General features: G+C 38.6%; 2 pseudogenes; both read left to right on the forward strand.

Moving 5' to 3' along the window:
- Positions 1-22,353: 22,353 nt before the first annotated feature.
- On the forward strand, positions 22,354-22,662 carry LOC141502361 (jupiter microtubule associated homolog 1 pseudogene; annotated as a pseudogene).
- A 257-nt stretch (positions 22,663-22,919) lies between these two features.
- On the forward strand, positions 22,920-23,238 carry LOC141500087 (ubiquitin-conjugating enzyme E2 variant 1 pseudogene; annotated as a pseudogene).
- The last annotated feature ends 1,774 nt before the right edge of the window (positions 23,239-25,012 follow it).

The raw sequence follows: 25,012 nt of genomic DNA on the forward strand, positions 1-25,012 counted from the left end.
TAGTGAAGCCCCCTCACCCAGCATCAAGTGGACTAAATGGGGAGGGCTGAGGCTGAAAACTACCTCACTGGTCAAGAATTGACCCAGGGTCTACAAGCTTTGCAACTGTGCCTGTTTATCAAAGTTCTTCCATATAACTATCCACTCCCCCATGACGATTGCAGCTCATCAGTACAATCTACATTGCATGACCAAAGTGACGCAAGTATGTATAAAAGGTGGGTGAGTTTTGAGAATGTACCTTGATAATGAGGGCCTAATAGGACTTGGGGGGAGGAGCAAAGGTCTTCAAACCTATATAATGTTAAACATTACCGAGGTTCGGTGTGACTCTCAGTAGGGGGTACCCATGTTAATAAAATGATTAATTCTTCCCTTACTCCAGCAAGCTAAATTTTATTTTTCCTTTATGAATCAATTGTTTCATCCCATAATTCATCATCCTAATGGGAATGTCGCAAGTAGCCTCAGGCTGCTTGGGCTATTTTTCCAGCTCTGCTGAGAGAGAAAAATACACTGGCTTATTTATAACACAGTGGAAAGAACACTAGCACTGGAGTAGGTTCAAATGACATTTTCATGGCTTAATAACTGTGTTTTTGGGCAAGTCACATCTTACCTTGGGTTTCACTTTCATTCTCTGGAGGAGATCTAACAACCTATGAGATGATATCTCTAGTATTATAATTCAAGGATTTTCTAGAGATTAATAGAGATAATGTATGTAAATCATTTTTATACAATTCAAAGCATTCCATAAGCGCTAGTTATTGTTAAGTCACATCCATTCTTCCTTCCCAGTTCCTCTGGAATATGTTCTTTCCTTTTCATTTTCCCACTGTCACTAATTCATGTCCTCATCAGTTTTTTCCTGAACTGTTTCAGTACCTTCCAAACTAGTCCATTGCTTCTAGACTTTCTTTCCTCCAATTCATTCTACATGAATGTCAGATTCATCTTCCTAGAAGCAATCTCTTTGGACAAAAGAATCCATATTCTGGAGTTAGGAGAGTGCCTAGCTAGCCTAACCCATACCTGAAAAAATAATCCCCACTTATGGGGGGAGGGATGTGCTCAGTCTGGGTTCTGTGACCCTCCTCATGGTTGAGGTATGAATTTCTCTCTATGGTGGATTGAATTATTGTTATGATTATTATCTCATTCTTCTCATTTTTGAAAGATTTCAGAGAGAAGCTGGCCCAGGATAAATCACTTTCTGCTATTAGACATTTGTGTTTAATATTCAATGGACTATAACAAAAGTGGATATCATAACTCCATTTTTTAGATGAATAAAGTGTGAGGGTGGAAGTTCACCTATTGTGGGCTCACTAAAAATATCCTTGGAGCAAGTCTGCCAGTAGTACAGACAGTGGGGATTTTAGGTGCTTCAATTAAATTAATCCCACCTAATTTTTAATTGTTCTGTTGCCCAACTTCCTTTTTAGCTCCCTTTTAGTTCTTATCATTCCCTATTGGAATATGAATTCCCTAAGGGCACAGACTACATTGTTTTACCTTGTGTTTGCCTCCCCAATGCTGCTTTAAAAGTCCTCTAAGTATAGAGACATAGAGGTAGTTAGGAGATGCTATGTGTGAAGCTGGTCAAATCATTTAACTTCAGCATGTTTAGGTTTTCTCAACTGTGAAATGGTAATAATAGCACCTGCCTCCCAGCCTTGTTGTGAAGAGAAAAATGAGAATGTTTGTAAAGCCTTTCTAAAACTAAAGTGCCATATAAATATTAGTCATTATTATGATTATATTTTAAAAGAGTTTCATTCCACCATCCTAGAGATTATGAGACTCTTTTAAATAACAGAATCTTTGAATAATGTAATCCTTTAAAATGTCCTTAAGTTTTTAGGGACTCATTTTATATCTAGATGATTGCAGACAACAGATCGTGCTGGATAATGGTCTGTTTCAAGCAGAATTCCTTTGAGTTCTCAAAGATATTTTGAAGTTTGTATTAGTGCTATTGGGATTGGTCATTTGTCAGTCATTGAAAGATAGGCACAGTCTGATATGGCATTTTAGTCTCCAGGTTATTTCTTGCCCTGTATTTGATAAGTACCCCATTTTCTGCAGTCTTCAATAAAGGAGCAGTCACTACAGGTACCTTGAATAATCCACATTGATCTCTAAGTCCAGGTTCCAGAAGGATGGTCTTCCCATAAATGCCTACATTTCCATAAACATATCTGAATGATTCAGATATATATTCAATACCTTCTTTATTAACAACTTAACTAATCCATTTGGATCCTGTTCCTGGAGACTCTTCATTCCCTTAAAGAATCTTAGAGTGCTGAGGTACCATCTCACATCCATCAAAAATGGCAAAAGCTGAAGTGAATAAGGTTCCCTTCATTCTAGGGAATGATTTAGAACTGTGCCCAAAGGGCCATAAAACTGTATATACTCATTGCCCTAGCAACATAAGTACCACCTCTATATCCCAGAGAGATCAAAGGACAATGAAAAAGGATCTACACATTCAAAAGTATCTGTAGCAGCTCTTTTTGTGGTGGCAAAGAATTAGAAATTGAGGGGATTCTTCTCAAGTGGAGAATGGTTGAACAAATTGTAGCATATGATTGTGATGGAATACTAATGTGCTATAAGAAATGATCAGGGGGATGGCTTCAGAAAGACTTGGGAAGACCCATGTGAATTCATGCAAGGTGAGGTGAACAAAAACAGGAGCTCGTTTTCCACATTAATGGCAATATTGCTTTGATGACCAACTGTGAAAGACATGGCTTCTCTGATCAATACAGTGATAATTCCAAAGCACTCATAATGGAAAAGTGTTATTTTCCTCAAGTGAGAGAAATGATGAACACTAAATTCAAATTGAAGCATAATTTTTAACTTTCTTTATTTTTCTTACTTCTTTGATATGACTATAATGGAAATAGGTTTTGCATGATTTCCCATTTATTACTGATGACATCTTCTTTGCCTGACAGAGGATGGAGTAGGGACAAGAAGGAGGGACACATTTTGGAACTCAAAATTTAAAACAAAATGAGTTTCAATAATAAATAATAACTTCATTTTTCAAATTACTTCCATTAAAAAAAGAAGATAGTAAGTGGGAAAGAAATGCGCAGACTAGATCTGTTAGAGGTTTTGACCTTTCTGGGGATTGCATCTGCTTTTACCCTCAGGAGAAATTCTATGACTTTCCATGGCTGTGTCCCATTAGACACAGGGCTTGATTTGGAGCCAGGAGGACAGAGGATGAATCGGGGGAGTCTACCGGCTTTTTTTGGCTATAGGAGGCAAGAAGGACTGGAAATCTGACCTGGCTGATTATAGCAGAAAGAGTTTGGAGTCAAGACTGGAATCCATATTCCTCCTCCTCTATGGAGTGGTTCAGTTGGCTGATTCAGAGCAGGACTTCACTACCTTTTCGTGCCCCATAGCCCTTGGCTTTTCAGAAAACTTTCCTGTGCCTCTTATTCCATGGGAAATGCAATGAATGCTAGTTGGATATTGCACCACCTTAATATTGGGTTGGTGCTGGTCTGAGAAGGAATTCACGAGACATTCTGTCCCGGCAATGTTGGCATTTTACTGGGCACTGTGCTGGCACAGTGGACTGAAAGTTGGGAGATCCGCTAGCTAAGAGTCATCTGACAGACCCTCCTTTATATAGGGAAAGAGGAGGCAGGAAATGATCTCAGACAATGGTTGTGAGTCTGTAGGTCAGAAGTTGGTGTCACCAGAAGAACACACCCTCTATTAGAGTTATAACATATACTCGTGGAAAGGGTTTTTGCATATCCAATACTCCAAATGCTGGAAGATCTTGACTGACCTTTGTAAAAGGTTAAAAGCTAACCCCATTTAGTGTATACTGCACTACATACCTTGGGCATGAGGTAGGAGATAGGCGATGTAGGCTCAGTCATAGTTAGAATTTCTGATTTTAGCAAGGCCCCAAGAGGTACACTCAGTGCAGATCTGAATGTTGAGGGGCTGATGAATTGGGATACCATCCGAATCCCCCCTATAGAGATATGGGAAAGAAATGCTTTTCATGAGAAGTAGGGATGCAGATGTGTTATCTGTAATGTCTTTGAATTGACACAGGGACAGAGACAAGGAGGGGGATTCAAGTCCAATGTCTGGAGAGGAAACTGAACACGCAGTTTGCAAAGTCCAAGGAAGCTGTAGGAATTTACTGTTAACCATCACAGACAGATCATCTGGAAATGGAACACTTGTAGTCTGGGAAGAAATAATCTTAACCAAGAGACCAAAAAGGAGACACATTAGTGTTTGTGTAGGATGAATCCCACTGGGTCCTCCATACAGGGTGGTTCCCTGGGGGCTAGGATTTGTTCTCTTGGCGTAGACCAGGCAGGAAAAGAACTAGAGAACCTCAGGGTTTCAGGGTTTCCAACTAGTAAAGCAGAGTCCTAATCTACTTCTAATAACGCCAGGAGTTTCATTATAATTAAAAGTGCCCCAGAGAGGTGGGGCCAAAGTAAATGGGGACAAGGTAGGGATGGCACCCTCAACAGTTTCAGTGCCTGTGCCATGATTGTACCTATATGACTAAGAAGTTCTTACATCAAGAGGAAGTGTTAAGAAGGTCTTTGGCTGGCAAGAGGGAAGCAAAGAAGGGGAAGACATAAGACATGGTGGCAGAAACTCTAACAGAAGCCAGGAACCCCAAGAAGGTGGATGGGGAGAAATGACACTTCTTGGAGACCTAGGGTTTCTGAGAGTTATGGGCAGTCACTATAAGGTTTATAACAGCCCACAAAGATGGGTGAAGCATTTATAGTATCGAAGGTGACAGTCCCCTTTTGATTATATAGACTGCACAGAAAAGCACAAAAAATAAAATTCAAGCCCATTTCTTCATTTCATAATACATCTGATGCAGTTCTGTGACTTTGAATGTTATCTCACAAGTCCTGCAGTATAGAGTTATTTGTAGGCATCTTTATCACTGGTACAAATCTCAACACAGTATTAATGAGATGAAAACTTATATTTTAATTATAGTAAACTGAGATTTTGGAAGCGTGGCATGATGTTATATATACAGAAACTACTTACAGATGAAAAACTACAACCTAATTTTATATTTGATATTATTCACTTCCCTTATTTGGAGAGTGAAGTGCCACTAATAAGTCAACAAAATAAGAATATTCATTCTAGTACCCACAATGAATTCATTAAAAGTTGCCACACTAAGCTGTTTAAAATAATTCAAAATTGTTAGTTGAAAATGAATTTCCTTTCAGACAATTTTAGGATAGACTACAGGCTATTCTTTCTATATAACTAATTGAGCTAATGTTCCTTTCTCAAAATAGAAACAGAGACTGCTGTGATAGGAAAATCATATCCTGATGTCTCAAGATTTGATCATGTTGCTTAAGATACCATTAGCATCGTGAGAAATCAAAGGGTCTCAATTTTCATCACAGGAATATGTTGCCAGGAGCAGATGTCACTTGCTTAGTTGCCTATTAGGTCCTAATAATGACTTTATTATACTGATCACTTGTCAATGGTCATAGTGATGAACCAAAAGAAACCAGATGACCACCAAGCCAAGAATTTGGGGGAGTACATTTTATTGCCAATGACTATGTGGGGATACCTCCCCAAAGCACATTACACCGAGTGTCCAGAAAACAAGTTTTTAGAGTATGTTTTTTTTTGGGGGGGGGTGTTCTGAGCAAGGAGGATACAGAAGCAGAGATAGTAGTTAGATATATTTCTTTATCGGACAGATAATTACTAACATAGAAAGAACCCCATACTCCCAGGTCTCTTATAGGCTTAGGACATGTGGAATGTGATGTTCTATAAGTCCAGCTACATCTGGGAAAGGGGAGATAGGCACAGCAGTAGGATAAGGTAAACAAGAACATTTCCTAAGTCCAAGATAGCTTCTGTGACCCCCACACACATCGGTGCCTTATCATTATGTTTCCAGACCTAAAGGTGCCTCTTCAAACTCATATTTCTAAGGAGAATCCAAAAACTGTCAAGGACTCCTTTTCCATGAATATGAATGGTGTACTTCAATAGAAACTTGCTATAAATATCCGGGACATGAAGGAGAATTTTCCTTACATATTTGGATGTCAATTCCGAGCAAGGTTATATAGATGACCAGTGCATTGAATCAGACTTAACATCTACCCTGAAATGTCGAGTTGGTGACGTTAAGTCAGGAGAAACCCACCTCAACGTTTGTCCAATACTTGTTTTCCTGGTGTTCTCTATGAGAACACTACCTGCATTTTGCAAATCAAAAACTTAATGAGGTTGCTGCTATTATCGATCATTGACTCAGATATCATTCTGTGTTCACCATGATGGGAGCCAGACTCAGATCAGTTTAAAGTCTCATAAGGTTTTTAAATAGCAAATTCTCATATTAAAAAGTTCAGGTGAATTCAGTTTATAAAGGTCAAATCCTGGCTATAATCTCACAGGGAAAACAGCAGGAGATCATCATAGGAAAATTGCAACTCATTTTATTACTGTTGCACTGTTTCATATACCTTTAGAACAAAGAACAAAAAGATTTGGGCTGTGTCAGTACCATAGTCCTAAACTGCATTTAGAGAAAGAGATTCTATAAAACGTTGTCATGGTAAAACATGTTCAGTTATTACCCATGTAACAATTGTTTTCAGAGGTCTTTCAGAGCACAATGAGACATCTTAAGAGACTTTTATTTCTACAGATGAGTCATATTTCCAAGTAAGGTGACACATGAATTATTTTTCATTAAATATGATGAAAATAAAATTTCCACAATGAAACCTTATTTCTTAGAACAAAGCAAACACCACAGAGTAGATGATTTCACATTTTTTTGTTCCATAAGCTTGTATAATTTTGCCTAATATACTCATACAAATCTCCAGATAAAAAAAATGAGATTTTGGGGGAATTGAATCTATATAATAATACTTACTATAATAATTTAGATACTTTTTCATGTTAATTATATAAGTATTTGATGCAGCAGTGCAATGGCAAATCTCCAATTCTTTTTTTTAAGGTAGCAATTTCTATGAGAGCTATAAGCTTACAGATTGAAAGTTTAGTTATTCCCTCTTAATGCAGGTAAAGCTCCAGTGCTCTGGATGGCAGGGATAGCTGGGCTGATACAGAACTGGGCACCAACCTGCAAGCAACCCCCATTCTCTAAATTGCTTGCAGATCTCATCTCCCTATTTAAACTGATAGGCCACTCTGTAAAGGGAAAAACTTTTCTTTTTGCAGACTTCTGAGTGAAATTAAGTTACTTACACTTTTAAACATTGTAGCATGAGGCAAGGCCATGAAAACCTAAGATAATGATAATGTAATTCAGATGAAAAAGTACTGCTAATTAATATCTGATTAATATTTAATTATTATCTGTTTCTATACCTTTTCAACAGTTTAACACCCAAACCCAAAAGAATAAAAGAAGGCCTTACATTTAAAAAGTCGCCCAATTAGAATGATGACTAGGATAAGCTTCTGACCTTCCTATTTAGCAGCCCATGCATTTAATATACTTTGTGAGTTAACTTTCAAACTCAAGTTACCATAAACTTTCATACTCCATCTTCCCACTTACACAAAATCAATTTGGTCATACCTTCTCCAATATACATAGACCGTTGGAGGTTGGCACAAGGCAAGGGATGGAAAAGGCTTGGTGCTCTTACATCCAGTAAACCTTCGCCTACTTTTCACCCATAATTCAAACTGCACACTATTTCTAGGGCATTTTCATTTCTAATGCTAAATATTAAGTTACAGAGTAGATTTCCTACTTCCTCCCCTTAAAATCTGAGCACATGATGATATGGGAGTTGTCAGAAAAGTGGCTGCACTGAGATCGGTTGGCCACCCCTGACTAGGACTTCAACTCTGGTCATGGGGGGAGAAAACATTGAGTTCTACTTATTAGAACATGGGATTTCTCCAGGGTCCCAAAGTGAGAGTGGGAAGTGGAGAGTGAAATCCCAGAAAAGGAGACTGTGTGATAAGTCATTTTTGAATTACTTTCCTAAGATGAGCTTCCCCTTGTGGGAGTGGAACATTTAAAATTTATATAAGGTCAGGGAGCAGCTAGGTGTCACAGTTTATAGAACACTTACCCTGGAGTCAGGAGAACCTGAGTTTAAATCCAGCCTCAGACACTTAATAACTGCCTTGCTGTGTGAACTTGGGCAAGTCATTTATCCCCTTTACCTTAAACAAAAATAGAATTTAAAGAAATTTTTGATACGGTTTTTCTTGACTATAGGTAAAGAAAACTGGTCTCCTGAGAGAGAAACCACTAGAAGGAAAGATAGATCAAGAGAAGAACTTTTATAAGAGAGCAGGTGACCTATTACAAGTAAATAATCTGTTGACACCTTAGCCACATGTCATTTGGGGAAATTTATTCTCCCACTGTCTATTTGAGAAAACAGAGAAGGAAACAAAAGGCACTTTTCTCTCTTTAGAAGGAGGAAAGGTGGAGAAGCTGGATTGATCAATCCAAACATAGAGAGAGATAACATATCATATGGAAGCCTACTAGAAAAATCTTATGCAGGCTTAAATTGGCTAATTACAGAATTACCTGCAGGTTTCCAAGTTCCTCTTGGTCCACTAGATAGCACTGAGACCAGGCAAAGGGAACTTAGATGGACTGAGCCCAGGTTGTTGGGGCTCTTCTGTTTCTGCCCACACTGTTGGGAAGGATTGGCTAACAGACTGCAAGCAAGGAAGAGCAGGACGGTCCCAATTTGTCTGTAACTTTTCTCAGACCTTGCATAGAGGTGGAGAGAGGGGAGGAAGAATGCCTTGCCCATAGCAAAAATGACCCCTGACCACTTGCTCTGCCATCCACATCTGGAATGGCAGAGAAGAGCAAAACATTTTACATTCTTGACCAAGAATAGGGCTTCATGAGTGAAACCAGGTTGCTTTGGTTGCCTAGTGACCAATGGGACCGCTGTACCACTCTGGAGTTTGCCTGTGTCTCCAGAGGGCTTCCCTCAGATTTTTCTAGGCTCCTGGGAGGTCCAGTCAGGGGACTCAAGGACTTAGCTTGACTAGGAAAGAGTCCAGTCTTCAGATGGTTTCCCCATAAGTTGGCATTTTATTGTGCTTGGTGCTGGTACTTGGGAGATACTCTAGCAAAGCAGCATCTGACAGACCCTCCTTTATATTGGAAAAGAAGTGGCAGAAAGAGAGAAGAAAGGATCTCAGACAAATGATTGTGGGTCTAAAGGTCAGAAGTTGGTGCCACCAGAAGGACAGACCCCCTAATAGAGTTATAACATATGGCTGAAAAGGGTTTTTGCATATCAAAAAAATTCCAGGAACTGGGAGAACTTGACTGATCTTTGCCTAAGGTTAGAAGAGATAATTCTATTTAATGTATTTTGATAACAAAGAAGGAGATCAACTATCTTGAGCAGGAAGTAGAAGATGGGGATGTAGGACTAGTCATAGTTGGAATTCCTGGTTTTAGCAGGGACCAGAGACTCAGAGCAGATCTGAATGTTAGAGAGGGGGCTCATGGACCCCATCACTACTACAGATTCTCCTTATAACTAAAAGAGATCAACTTTACATCTCCAAGAGGACATGAACACTTTTGTTGCTTCATTTTTGGGGTCATCATGTGCTAAAATATGGGCACCTAGGTGACACAGTGGATAGAACACCACTCCTGTAGTTAGGAGGTCCCGAGTTCAAATCTTACATCAGATACTTAATAATCACTTAGCCATGAGACCTTGGGCAAGTCACCTAACTCCATTGCCTTGCAAAAAAATAAAAATAAAAACTTGCTAAATATCTTGTGTATCCCCTTGGCAAGCTCCTCCTTCTCTCGAATTGAGATGATCTTGTAAGATCTCCATCACTTTCAATGTATGAACTTCTAATTCCCCTTCCCTACTCTCCCCTACAGGGATCTCAGACAGTATCTGCTTCATTCATTTAGCCAGAGATGAGCTCCCAGGATACGTGGGACCAGCCTGACTGAACCCCCATCTGAACCATGGTGCTTGCAGCCCGGTGACATGGGGTGGTGGGGAGGGAGGCAGGAACAGTTTCAGAATCAGAATTTGCTTTGTATGGGGCTAATAGAAGTAGCACATGCATGGCCCCTTCAGTGAGAGAGAGAGACTGGCTGTCTCTACTCTGCCTCCCCTGATTGCATGTCCCTGCAACCTCCCTGTCTGATCTGACTGACCTCTGAGTCTTGGTTCCGGAGAGAACCATGATTAAATTTGATTACATGGAAAGGAGAGCCTTCCCCCCAGTTTTCATACTTCCCCTCTTCAGTGCAGTTCCTGGAGAAGTTTCCCACATAGCTAGATCCTCTACACCAGTGCTTTTAAGTCTATTTACCTCTTTGTCCACTCCTTGAAATGCCAGTCAACTGCCATGTGTTGAACAGCACACAGGGTTCGAGTCAGAATGATTGAGAGAAATGATGTAGAGAATTATGACTGTAGCAGAAACAAAATCTGTAATCTTAAATGCTGTTAAATCTTGTTAAATGGATGAAGGTTCCTCGTTATTGAAGTGTAAGTTGACTACCAGTGATTCATTGTTTAACGTAAAATTTGCATCCAGATCTCAGTCTTCAGCCCTCTATCAGCCCTTTTGTCCTCTGGATAAGGGGCAAGACCATAAAAGTCTGGTTTGGACCTCTGCTCAGGGCTTGTAGTCTCTGACTCTCTGGTCCAGTCAAGTCTACTTGACTGTTCTTTTATTTCCGTCTCTCTTTACCTATCACTTTCTTCCTGTTGTAACTTCTTTTCATAAATCTATTTTCTTCCACATCTGTCTTCCCGGGTCCCTCAACTATGATTCATCAAAGGCAGATAATTGAACCCAAGCACGTGACAACAGGACCTGCATTGGAATCTTGGCTCTGACTTTCTAAGATCCTAGTACCTTGGATGATTTTGATGATTCACTTGACCTCTCTTGCATTCCAGACTTCCCTTGGACATCCCTTCCAGGACTAGGTTCTGGGTTGGATTCCTGTGGACTGGCTGCCATGATAGCCAGAGATGACACATCCAGTTCTCTATGTTGGTCAGAAGGAAGGGAGGATTGATGGAGAGACTGAGTACTCTTGGTGGTTGGGAGGAGGAAGAGGGATCACTAAAATCATTTTTCTCCCTCCATGAGTTAACTACTCCAAAGTGGAGGAGGCTGCTTTAGGAGGAAAGGACTTCCAGTGCTGAAGGTACATGAGTCCTCGACATTGTACAGGGGATTGATGCTGAGGCCTGGGCAAGAACAAAGATTTTGTGAGTCTGTGATTTGAAGATTGTCTGATTCTAGGGCTGCAGCTCTTGCAGCTGAAGCTTCTTATTGCCCTACCATCCATTTTGCCCTCCCCAGTGGTTCCTCAAGCATGAGTTGCCAATCTCAGGGATTACCTTGCCCAGTCCCTCCTCCTCTCCAGATATGAAGCCCTTTCCCAAGGCATCTCAAATAGAAAGCTCAGTGAGACATCAGGATCTGATTGGTGATCTCCTTGGAAGCCTAGTTTCCACCTGATGGTGTTAGAGGGATTGACAGCAACCACTATAGTACTGCCAAGATTTTGAGATTGGAAGAACAAACCCGGGGCAGCTAGGTGGCTAGGGGTGGCTAGGTGGAGCAGTGGATAGAGCACTGGCCCTGGAGTCAGGAGGACCCGGCCTCAGACACTTAATAATTATCTAGCTGTGCCTTGGGAAAGCCACTTAACCCCATTTCCTTGAAAAAATTAATGTAAAAAATAAAAAAGAATGAATCCAACCAGAATTTTTTCCTTCTCTCGTAAGGTCAGGTGCTGCCAGACTCCCAAGGCCTGAGATAGACTTTGCCATGAATGCCATACTCAATTAGAGACCTACAAAAATTATCATGTCTCTATTTAGACTTCTACTTGTCAATCTGGCCCCCATGAAGTTGATACATCAAATCCCAGGGCCCAGTTGAGACCCCTATTTTTTTTTTCAGGGCCTCCCATCATATGTCAAAACCTTAGTGCGACCATCGGAACCTATCGCCTATTTATATCACCACTTGAATGCTAATTCTCCATCAAGTTCACTAGTTGGATATCAGACCTCCAGTCTGACCACCTACAAAGTCTTAGACCTTTCTTCCCAAAGAAACTCCCAGACAAAGTACTTGTGATCTGTGAGATCACCAACTGGTCAACAGGATCCTAGCAAAGTCATTACTGGATGTTATGGTTTTCCTCAAAATCCTCTCTCCAGGGTCCCAAAGGGAGAGTGGGGAGTGGAGAGTGAAATCCCAGAAGTGGCAAATGTGTGATAAGTCACATGTTCTCAACTAGCACTGAAACCATTCCCTTTGTTATTCCTTATGACACAGTAGTACTTTTAAAATAATATTATATTTTATCCAATTGCAAGTAAAGACAAATTTTAACACAAATTTTAATAAAAAGTTCCAAATTTTTCTCTCTCACTTTCCTTTTCCCTAAGACCTTTAGCAATTTGATATATTTTATATCATTTATATTCAATCCTGTAAAACATTCCCAAATAAACCATGCTATGACAGAAGAGAAAGAAGTAAAGAAAAAATTAAAAATAAAAGTGAAAATCGTATGCTTGGATTTGTTTTCACACTTTATCCATTCTTTCTCTGGATGTGAACTGCATTTTTCCTGATTGCATGTCCCTGCAACCGCCCTGCTCTAAATATTTTTGTACAATAAATTCCTTCCCCTATATTTACTACACATTCCATAGTGGTACTGCTAGATCAAAGTGTAGGCAAGGTTTGATTGTCCTTTGGTAATACCTTATAGTTGTTTTAACTTACAGTGCTCTAATCAATAACGATTTAGAAGAGTTTTTATATGACTATGGATAGCTTTGATTTCTTCATCTGAAAACCATCTTCTCATGTCCTTTGACCATTTATCCTTTGGGGAATGACTTGCATTCTTATTTGACCTATTTCTCTATGTATTTGAGAAATGAGATATTTTTTCACAGATAATAGTAATAAAATTGTTTCCCAGTTTTCTATTTTCCTTCTCATCAGGTTGCATTTAGTTTTGTGCACAAACTTTAGTACAATCAAAATGACCCATTTCACATTTGTAATGCTTTCGCCTCTTGTTTGGCCTAAAATCCTGTTCTTTTAACTTGCTTATGGTATCATCATTTATGTTTAAATCAAGTATCCAGTTTGATCTTCTCTTGGAATACAGTGTAAGAAATTGGTCTGGACTTCTGGCCAAGATGGCGGAGAGAAGACAGGCATAGTTCTAAAGTCTCCTGATTTCTTCCCCATCTATCACATGAAACAAACCTATTAAAAGAAACCCGATCCAGAAACCCCAGAAAGAAAAGCCAGAAGAATAGCTACCTCAGGATTTGTCTCCCACAGTAGCCTTGGACGAATCTGGGTGGGTGAGTCTGGGCTCCAAGGGAGGATCTGACCCTGATCAGCCAGAGTAACAACTGAATTGGAACCGGGAGTCTGAGGGCCCGAGAGTGGACCTGCTGGATCAGCAGTGGGGCTGGACGAAATGTGCTTGGGTCTGCCGGGAAGTGGAGGCACTGGTGTTGGTGCTGTCCCCCTGGAGCTCCAGAACCAGGCTGGGGGAAGTATTCTGGTGCAGGAGAATGGCAGACACCATCCCCAGGCTTCTCAGGTCTGAGAAACTCTGAGGGCACCTCTCCATAGCATAGAGGCTTCTCCTCAAACAAAGGCAAATTACTTCTGCCTCAGGCCCAGGTGTGTGAACAAAAGAACCAGCCCAGCTGAGGAATGATTTCAGGCCAGGGTAAAGCCCACCATTGATTGAAGGCAAAAGAATTCAATAGTTCCAACTCCTGCCTTCAGGCAAAGGGAGAAGGCCTCTCAACCAAGGTCACAGACACTCCAGAGAAGGCAACCAGCACCTCCTACTAGCCAGCCAGAGAAACTGCACTCAATAAAGCCTTTAGAGATCCCAAGCCCAGGTGAACCCTTTCCCCCCAACTCAAGGTCTTAGCATAATGAAGAAGGGTCAGTGGAAAGGTGGATCCATAGAAAAATTCCTGGAAGGGAAAGACCCCAACTCAGAGAGACCTGGAACCTCTTAGGAGAATACAATCTGGTCTCCAGCACAGAAAGACTTCCTTGAAGAAATAAGGAAGGAGCTTAAAAATTTGAGAGAGACAATACCTTAGAAAGTACAACTGGACAAACACAAAAGGAGAATAAATCTCTGAGATCATCAATTGGACAATTACAAAATGAGAATAATTCTCTCAGATCCTCAAAGGAGCAAATGCAAAAAGAAATTAATTCTCTCAAAACCTCAATTGGTCAAATGGAAAGCTCTTTCTAAAGCAGAACTGACCAATTGGAAAAGGAGTTGCAAAAAGTTAATGAAGAAAACTCCTCCCCCCAAAAAATAATGGAGTCTACAGAAACTAATGACTCCATGAGACAGCAAGAGTCAAACAAAATCAAAAAATAGAAAAAATAGAAGCAAATGTAAAATACCTCATAAACAAAACCACTGACCTCGAGAATAGATTGAGGAGGAGCAACCTGAAAATTATAGGACTTCCTGAAAACATTGAAGAGAAAAAAAGTCTGGACTTAATATTACAGGATCTAGTGATGGAAAACTGCCCTGATATCATGGAATCGGAGGGCAAAGTAGTTATTTAAAGAGTACATCGATCCCGACCAGAAAAAGATCCTAAAATGGAAACACCAAGGAATGTTGTGGCCAAACTGCAGAACAATCAGATAAAAGAGAAAATCCTGCAAGCATCCAGAAAGAAACAATATAAATATCAAGGAGCCACAGTCAGGATCACGCAGGACCTGGCTGCATCAGCTTTAAGGGATTGAAGAACCTGGAATGAGATATTTCGAAGAGCACGGGAGCTTGGAATGCAGCCAAGAATCTACTTTCCTGCAAAGCTGAGCCTTCTCTTGCAGGGAAAAAGATGGACATTTAACGAAATGGAAGAATTCCAAAAATTTTTGATGAAAAGACCAGAGCTAAACAGAAAATTTGGACATCAAACAGTAGGTTCAAGAGACACATGAAAAGGTAAAAAAAAAGGGGGGTGGTGGTGGTAAAAGAAAAAAAATGCAATCCAGTAAGTTGAAATTGGGTAAACCCCAGCATGGGGGTAAAAAAAAAAGATTCTCATAAACATTGAGAAATGTAATTCTAACAGAGAGAATACACCTGGCCAGAAATAATGGACACTCATGACCTATCTATGAGACTACTATCCAGTGGGTTATAACTGCCTTTAACCCCACTTGGGAGAAAGACTCTAATAACTCTCAGGAATTTTGACTCTATTCGACAGAATGTACAGAACTAGAAGGGACAGACACTCAGAATTTACTATGACTTAGACAGAAGGATCTAAAAAGAACACTACTGCCCTAAAAAGGGGGACAGGAAAGAGACTGGAGGAGGGAGGGGATTGAATGGTGTAAATCTCATTACACTAAGATGTACAAAAAACCTATGGTAATAGTGGGGAAGAAGGGAGCAGAGGAGAAACACCTGAATCTTCTTCTCATCAGATTTGTCTTAAAGTCAACCTACACATCCTCAGTTAACTTATAAAACATCTAACCTTTCAAGTATTAAAAGGGGAAAAGAGGGAGGGGGGGGACAGAGAAAGGGAAGGGGAGTGGGGGAAATAAGGGGAAATAACAAAAGGAAGGGAAGGGAAAACAGAAAAAGGGAAAGGGGAAAGAAAGTGGAGGGAGTGATATAGGAGGGCAAAAACACTGAAGGGGGTGGTTTTCAGAAACAAAAGACTGGGGAATATGGATAAAAGGGGGGGAAAGGGGGAAAATACAAACAGATGGAAGATAGCACAGAGGGCAATAAAGAATTAGTAATCATGACCTTGAATGTAAATGGGATGAACTCTCCCTTAAAATGTAAGCAAATAGCAGAGTGGATTAAAAATCAGAATCCTACAATATGCTGCTTACAAGAAACTCATTTGAAACAGAGAGATACATATAGAGTAAAGGTAAAAGGTTGGAGCAAAATATATTTTGCTTCAGCTGAAGTAAAAAAAGCAGGAGTAGCAATCCTTATCTCAGACAAAGCAGCAGCAAAAATAGTGTTAAAAGAGATAAGGAAGGAAACTTTATCCTCCTAAAAGGTACCATAGACAATAAAGTCATTTCAACATTGAATATATATGCACCCCGTGGAACAGCACCCCAATTCTTAGAGGAGAAGCTGAAAGAATTACAGGAAGACATAGACAGCAAAACTCTACTAGTAGGAGACATCAACCTCCCGCTATCAGATCTAGATAAATCGAATCATAAAACAAACAAGAAAGAAATTAGGGAGGTAAATAGATTGTTAGAAAAATTAGATAAGGTAGACTTATGGAGGAAACTGAATGGGGATAGAAAGGAATAAACATTTTCTCTGCAGTACATGGAACTTATACCAAAATTGACCATGTACTAGGACATAAAAACCTAATGATCAACTGCAGAAAGGCAGAAATTGTGATTACATCTTTCTCAGATCACAATGCAATAAAAGTTATATGTAATACAGGGCCAAGGAGATATAGACCTGGAACAAATTGGAAACTGAATAACCTCATTTTAAAAAATGAGTGGACAAAAAAACAAATTATAGAAAGAATTAAGCATTTTATCCTAGATAATGATAATAATGAAACAACATACCAAAACCTATGGGATTCATTCAAAGCAACTCTCAGGGGATATATTATAGCTCTAAATGCTTATATGAATAAATTGGAGAAAGAGGAAATCAATGAACTAAACATGCAACTAAAAAAATTAGAGAAAGAACAAATCAAAAATCCCCAATTAAGTACCAAATTAGAAATTCTAAAAATTAAAGGAGAAATTAATAAAATTGAAAGCAAAAAACTATTGAATTAATAAATAAAACCAAAAGTTGGTATTATGAAAAAACCAATAAAATTGATAAACCTCTGGTCAATTTGATCAAAAAAAAAGAAAGAAGAAAACCAAATTGCTAGTATCATAATTGAAAAAGGTAAACTCACCACCAATGAGGAGGAAATTAAAGTAATAATTTGAAACTATTTTGCCCAACTCTATGCCAATAAATTTCATTATCTAAGTGAAATGGATGAATATTTACCAAAATATAAGTTTCCCAGGTTAAATGAAAAAGAGATTAAATACCTAAACAACCCTATCTCAGAAAAAAGAAATTCAACAAGCCATTACTGAACTCCCTAAAAAAAATCTCCAGGGCCTGATCGATTCACAAGTGAATTCTACCAAGCATTTAAGGAACTATTGGTTCCAATCCTATATAAACTCTTTGTAAAAATAGGGAAAGATGGAACTCTGCCTAACTCTGTCTACGAAACCAATATGGTACTGTTACCTAAACCAGGAAGAGTTAAAACAGAGAAAGAAAATTATAGACCTATCTCCCTGATGAATATAGATGCAAAAATCCTGAATAAAATCTTAGCAAAACGATTACAACAAGTCATCACTAGGATAATACATTATGTTCAAGTAGGATTTATTCCAGGAATGCAGGGTTGGTTCAATATTAGGAAAACTGTTAGTATACTCAATTATATCAATAACAAACCTATCAGAAATCATATGATAATATCAATAGATACTGAAAAACCTTTTGACAAAATACAGCATCCATTCCTATTAAAAACACTAGAGAGTATAGCAATAAATGGACTGTTCCTTAAAATAATTAGCAGTATCTATCTGAAACCATCAACAAGCATTACATTCAATGGGGAGAGGCTAGAGCCATTCCCAATAAGATCAGGGGTGAAACAATGATGCCCATTATCACCACTACTATTTAATACTGTATTAGAAATGTTAGCAGCTGCAATTAGAGAATAAAAAGAAATTAAAGGAATTAGAATTGGGAAGGAAGAGACAAAACTCTCACTCTTTGCAGATGACATCATGGTCTACCTAGAGAATCCTAAGAAATCATCTAAAAAACTACTGGAAACAATTAGCAATTTTAGCAAAGTTGCAGGTTATAAAATAAACCCTCATAAATCCTCAACTTTTCTATATATGTCTAGCAAGAAACAGCAGGAAGAGCTAGAAAGAGAAATCCCATTCAAAATAGCCTCAGACAATATAAACTACTTGGGAGTCTATTTGCCAAGACAGACTCACAATCTTTTTGAAAACAATTATAAAACACTACTCACACAAATTAAATTAGATTGAAATAACTGGGCAAATATCAACTGCTCATGGATAGGTAGAGCTAATATAATAAAAATGACAATTCTACCAAAACTAAACTATCTTTTTAATTCTGTACTGATTAAAATTCCAAAAAATTACTTTAACGAGTTAGAAAAAAAATTGTAAGTAAATTCATATGGAGAAATAAAAAGTCAAGAATTGCCAGGAGCTTAATGGAAAAAAGTGCAAAAGAAGGTGGCTTAGCCCTACCCGATCTAAAATTATATTATAAAGCATCAGTCATCAAAACTGTTTGGTATTGGCTAAGAAATAGAGTGGTGGACCAGTGGAATAGACTAGGTGTAAAAGCAGGAGAGGATTATAGTAATCTGCTGTTTGATAAACCCAAAGATTCCAGCAATTGGGATAAAAAATCCCTCTTTGATAAAAACTGCTGGGATAATTGGAAGTTAGTATGGAAGAAACTTAGATTAGACCAACACCTCACACCCTTTACCAAGATAAGATCTAAATGGTTACAGGACATAGACATAAAAACAATACTATAAGCAAATTAGAAGGTCAAGGACTAGTCTACCTGTCAGATCTATGGAAAGGGGAACAGTTTATGACTAAGGAAGAGTTGGAGAACATCACCAAAATCCAATTAGATTATTTCGATTATATTTAAAAGTTTTTGCACAGATAAAACCAATGTAACCAAGATCAAAAGAAATGTAGTAAATTGGGAAACAATCTTTACAACTAATGATTCTGACAAAGGATTCATTTCTAAAATATATAGAGAACTGAGTCATATTTTTAAAACAAAAAGCCACTCCCCAATTGACAAATGGTCAAAGGATATGCAAAGGCAATTTACAGATGAGGAGATCAAAGTAATCTATAGCCATATGAGAAAATGCTTTAAATCATTAATTATTAGAGAAATGCAAATTAAAGCTTCTCTGAGGTACCACCTCACACCTCTCAGATTGGCCAGTATGACCAGGAAGGATAATGATCAATGTTGGAAGGGATGTGGAAAATCTGGGACAATATTCCACTCTTGGTGGAGCTGTGAACTCATCCAACCCTTCTGGAGAGCTATTTGGAACTATGCCCAAAGGGCAACAAAAATGTGCATACCCTTTGACCCAGCAATACCACTACTGGGTCTATACCCTGAAGAGATGAGGAAAAAGGCTAAAAACATTACTTGTACAAAAATATTCATAGCAGCCCTGTTTGTGGTGGCAAAGAATTGGAAATCCAGTAAATGTCCTTCAATTGGGGAATGGCTTAGCAAACTGTGGTATATATATATATATATATATATATATATATATATATATATATATATATATATATATATATATATATGTCATGGAACACTATTGTTCTATTAGAAACCAGGAGGAATGGGATTTCAGGGAAACCTGGAGGGATTTGCATGAACTGATGCTGATTGAGATGAGCAGAACCATAAAAGCACCGTACACCCTAACAGCAACATGGGAGTGATGCTCAACCTTGAAGGACTTACTCATTCCATCAGGGCAACAATTGGGAACAATTTTGGGATGTCTGCAAAGGAGAGTACCATCTGTATCCAGATAAGGAGCTGTGGAGTTTGAACAAAGTGCAAGGACTATTCCCTTTAATTTAGAAAAAAAAGATAGCTTATTGTCTGATCTTGTTACCTCTTAGACTTCTCTTCTCTTTAAGGATATGATTTCTCTCTCATCATACCCAATTTGGATCAATGTACAACATGGAAATAAAGTAAAGACTGACAGAGTGCTCTCTGTGTGGGGAAGCGGGGAGGGAAGCAAGATTGGGGGAAAATGTAAAACTCAAATAATATCTTTAATAAAAATAAATTTAAATAAAAAAAGAAATTGGTCTGCACCTGGTTTCTGCCATACTGTTTTCCAGTTTTTCCAGAAGTTTTTTATTCCAATACTGAATTCTTTTCACATAAGCTGGGCTCTCTGAATTTATCAAACACTAGGTTATAATACACATTACTACTGTGTCTTCTATGCCAAATCTACTCCACAGATTCACTACTCTATTTTTCGTCAGAAACAGTTTAGATGATTACTGCTTTATGATAAAATTTGACATTCAAATTCCTTCTCTTTATTTTTTTCACTAATTTTCTGGATATTCTTTATCTTTTTTTTCCTACATGAATTTTCTTTTGATTTTTCCAGCTATATAAAATATTTTTGGTAGTTTGCTTGGTAGGATACTGAATAAATAATTTAAATTTGGTAGAATTGTCATTTTTATCATATTGTATCAGCCATTTCATGAGTCATGGATAATTTTCTATTTGCTTAAATCTGACTTTATTTGTGTAAAAAGACTTTTGTTTTTATCTAGGTCCTGAGTCTGTCATGGCAAGTTAAATTCTCAAGTATTTTATATCATTCACAGTTATTTTAAATGGAATTGTCCTATCTCTTGCTGCTTAGGTCTTTGATTACATATAGAAATATTGATGATATATATGTATTTATTTTACATACTGCAACTGTGCTAATGTTGCTAATTATTTCAAATAGTTTTTAGTTTATTATAGAATTGTTTAATTATATCTTTTCCACAATAGTGAAAGTTTTGTTTCCTTATTTCCTAGTCTAATCCCTTCAATTTCTTTTTCTTCTCTTTTTGCTAGAGCTTCCATTTGTAAAACACTATTTTAGATTTTTCCAAGGGAGTGGGGTAAAGTGACTTGCCCAAGGGCACACAGCTAGGTAATTATTAAGTGTCTGAGGCCGGATTTGAACTCAGGTCCTCCTGACTAAAGTGCCAGTGCTCTATTCATTGTGCCACCTAGCCACCGTGAAATACAATTTTGAATAATGGTGGCGATGATGGGTGTTCTTGCTTCATGTCAGATCTTACTGGAAAGGTTTCTAGCTTATTCCCATTACAGAAAATGCCTGATGATGCTTTTGGATTAAAAACAACTTATCATTTTAATCAAAATTCCAATTATTCCTGTTCTCTAGAGTTGACCTAGTGCAGGGTGTGCTAGGAAAGGGGTCCTTAGATCACAGGTTCCTAGAACTGGGGGGATCCTTATGTAAAAGTTTTGAGCTTCACTGATTATCACACCCTCTTCAAAGACCAGTTATTAATTGAATCAATCAAAGCCAAGTTTATGAAACCAATCCAAAGCACTGCCTTAAGGAATTTGGTCAAGTGTTTAGGAATCTGTATGAAAGTGAGGACAAATACCGAGAGATTCTGAGGGTTTGGAAGTAGAAAGAAGTAGAGTCAAAGCAAGCTGAGCCAAGAACTAGCAGAGCTGAGTCAATCAGCATCAGGAGAGAGAAGGTAGGAGTGAGTTCTGGAAGAAAAGTAAAATAATGTAAATGAACACTGACTCTCTGAGCTTCACAGAGGAAAAGACCCAGGCTGATGCCCTCAATGTACCCACCCATGGGTGGGATAATGAAGAGGCCTGGTCTTTCTTCAACTTCCCTTTTTAATACCATTCTAGTGATAGACACTATAGTAATTGGCTATTAAGTTACCAAAAAAATTCCTAATAATTTGAATTTTGTTTCAACGATAAAGCGGTCAGGTATAAGATATAGATATATACATAAATGTCTGTTTAAACAGAGAGCCCAAATATTTCCTATGACAATAATGTTTCATCTAAAAGAAATTCCTTAAAGCTATTGAAAAGGGAGCCCTGGGGACTCAGATGAGGCATTATTTGATCCCTATGCTCATTTTTGAAAATGAGCTCAAGGAGGGTGGATTTCATTGTGTCTGTCTTTGATTTTTTTTTTTTTTTACATTTTTGCAAGGCAGTGGGGTTAAGTGGCTTGCCGAAGGCCACACAGCTAGGTAATTCTTAAGTGAGTGTCTGTCTTTGAGTATGTTCTACTGAACCTTGTCCAAGAGTGGCGCTACTTTGTTCACTTGTCTGTCTCCCACCACCCCTATCCATCGTTGACTTACACATGTCCAAACCCACCACCATCTTTAAGGCTTTGATCCCCAATGGTAGTAATAGCTCTCAGGTTTAACATCCTCTAGGTGATGGGTCTAATTTTCTTTAGACTTTGATGGGCCTGCAGAACAGCCAGTGAGAAAGAAAAAATGGCACCTAATATTTTTGGAACACCTGAAGAAAATCTATCTTTCTGGGTCAAATCAGTTGGGGTTCAATCTAGTAAGGATATTTTAGAACTATCTGAAGTGCAAAGAAGAGAGTCCTCATAAGCAGGTTCTGGAGATTTTTTAGGTTCAAAGGGAGAAAACGATATGCATGGAAATGTGGAGGCAGACTTACAAATTGACCTGGGATAGAATGAAGAGAAATCTGTGCGTACTGCACCTACTCACAGCCCAGTTCCATCAGCACCAGCACCATCCAGGAGGAATCTGCTTGGTAGCAAGTCCAGCTAGCCCTTGGTTAAGTAGGACTCATTTCCTCTCCCCTTCATGCTTGTGAATTTGAACCTGATTGTATATCTCTTTAAAATTTCTTTCATTAAAGGGAAGAGGGAGGGTGCGGACTCTGAGTGGCAGCAATGCAAGATGGCAGTGACCAAGGACTATGGAGTGAAAGTTCTCAAAATTTCTGATTGTTAGGTAGACTTGAAGAAGGTTAGAATGGAGTAGGAGATGGGACAGTTAACTGGGGTCTTAATGATGAGGAAGATATGACACTAACCAGATGGATAGGATTGATTCTTGGGTCTCTACAAACAATTTATGAAAGCTGAATAGACAGCCTGAAAATAGAGGGTGAACCTAAATGTCCAGAAGTCCCCCCATTTGTAAGATTTGTAACAAAAAATAATATTAATGGAGTAAATGGTTCTAAATGGAGTGGTGGACCCAAAAGCCATACCTGCACTAACAAAATGGCAGAATTCATATAGCATCAAAATGGTTCTACAAGAACTTCAAAGTCTAATGATGTCTAAAGAAAATATGAAGCTTCCTCAGCTGCCTGAAGGACAATGTTACAGAAATTAATCAAAAGAAATCTTCTCCTTTATTTAGTTGTAAGCTGTCTTCATTTTCTGCAGTAGTAAATTTTCTAGATGCATCTTGTAGGCATCAAAGTCTGAAAAGGATGTCCCCATTCAAAGGCAATTTATGTAATACTGTAATGTAATACCATAATTTATGTAATACTCTAAATGATACTAATTTTTTTCCTTTGAAATAAAAGTTGTGCTACAACAAAAAAATTCTTTCATCAAAAAAATTATGGAAAAAAAACTGAGGTCATGTTTGTAAGGTGGGGTTACAGTTTGATAGCAAATCATAAAATGCCACAGATTGGAGCATCCTTAGATCATTGTATGATAACTAGAAAGACCCAGATATCAGAGAATATGGAATGTCACAGGTGGAAGGGACCCTTGAATACAAAACATTAGAGGATGGGAGGATCATATTAGCATCACAGAGCTGAAAGTGAACTTGGAATCCAGAACTGGCAGAGTAGGTCTACAGAGTACAGAATATCACTGCTGGAAGGATATTTGTCTAAGCTCAAGCAGTTTGGACTAGACATTTTCCTAATTAGGGAGTGGAACTGAGGTTCAGTTGTTTGAATAAAGTTGCCTAGCATCTTTGAGCCTTGAAAGCTAAGATCAGCTTCTACTTCCTACCATCTACCCTTTACCATAATCTGGGGTGTAGTGCAAATGTAGTCTATTTTTTCTTAGAGTGAGGCCCTCCTCTCAATGGTTATTAGAAATCACAGAATAAAGAAGTAAAAAAGAATATTAGCCTTGAAAGGTAAAAGAAATGAACAGAGTTCAACCATCTGCCATGGCATGGGTGACTGATAATAGAAGATTTGACTCAACGTGTTTCAAATTATTGATGGGCTGAATCATGCAATCAATGTAAATGTGAAACCAGAAACAGGCATAGCAGTGCCAAAAACCAAAACCCTTGGCCTCCAGGATGCTTGTTCTTGGTTTGTTCAAAGAGCAGAAGTAGGGTGAGCGTTTCACACCTTTTCCATTGGAAATCCATATCTCATTAGCCACTTCACCTGTGCTGCATTATCAGCTATCTAGAAGCCAATAATAGTGTCAAGCCTGGAAGCTGCAGCTACTTCTAATCATTGGTTGCCATAGTGACTGGTTGTTGTCAAGGAAACGGGGAATCCTGAGTTGCTGGCATTCATTTTCCTAGGTGGTACAGTGAATAGAGCACTTGTACTGGAGTGAGGAGGATATGAATTTGAATCCAGCCTCTGACACTTGACACTTGAGGACTGTGTGACTCTAGGCAAATCACTTCACCCTGATGGCCTTACTTCCAGGGCCATCTCCAGTCATCCTGATCCATATCTGGCCCTTGGATCCAGATGGCTGCAGAGGGACTTAGCCTCCCCCCCACTCCAATCCAATTCACATACATTTTGTGGCATCATCTATCTGATGGTATAGTCTTGTTTGAGAATGAAGGGTAAACATCATTATTATCATCTCCTTCTCAGGCCTCCATTATGATCTCTAGGCTGGAGGAAGTGGGGCAGGACCTTCAGCCCAACTTTATCCTGATCTGCCAGTTAAGCACAAAACTAAATGACCAAGGCTACAAAATATCAGGACACAGCTGCACAAGCACACATATGTACACTCAAAAACTGTGTATATTATAGATATTGAGAGAGAGAACAAAAAGAAGACAGACATAGAGATGGAGAGCTAGAGTCAAGAAAGAGAAATATAGATGCCAACTGCAGAACATTATGCACAAGAAAACCCATAACACAAGCAGCTGT

The sequence above is a fragment of the Macrotis lagotis genome, chromosome X (genome assembly GCF_037893015.1).
Source record: "Macrotis lagotis isolate mMagLag1 chromosome X, bilby.v1.9.chrom.fasta, whole genome shotgun sequence".
Lineage (NCBI taxonomy): Eukaryota > Metazoa > Chordata > Mammalia > Peramelemorphia > Peramelidae > Macrotis > Macrotis lagotis.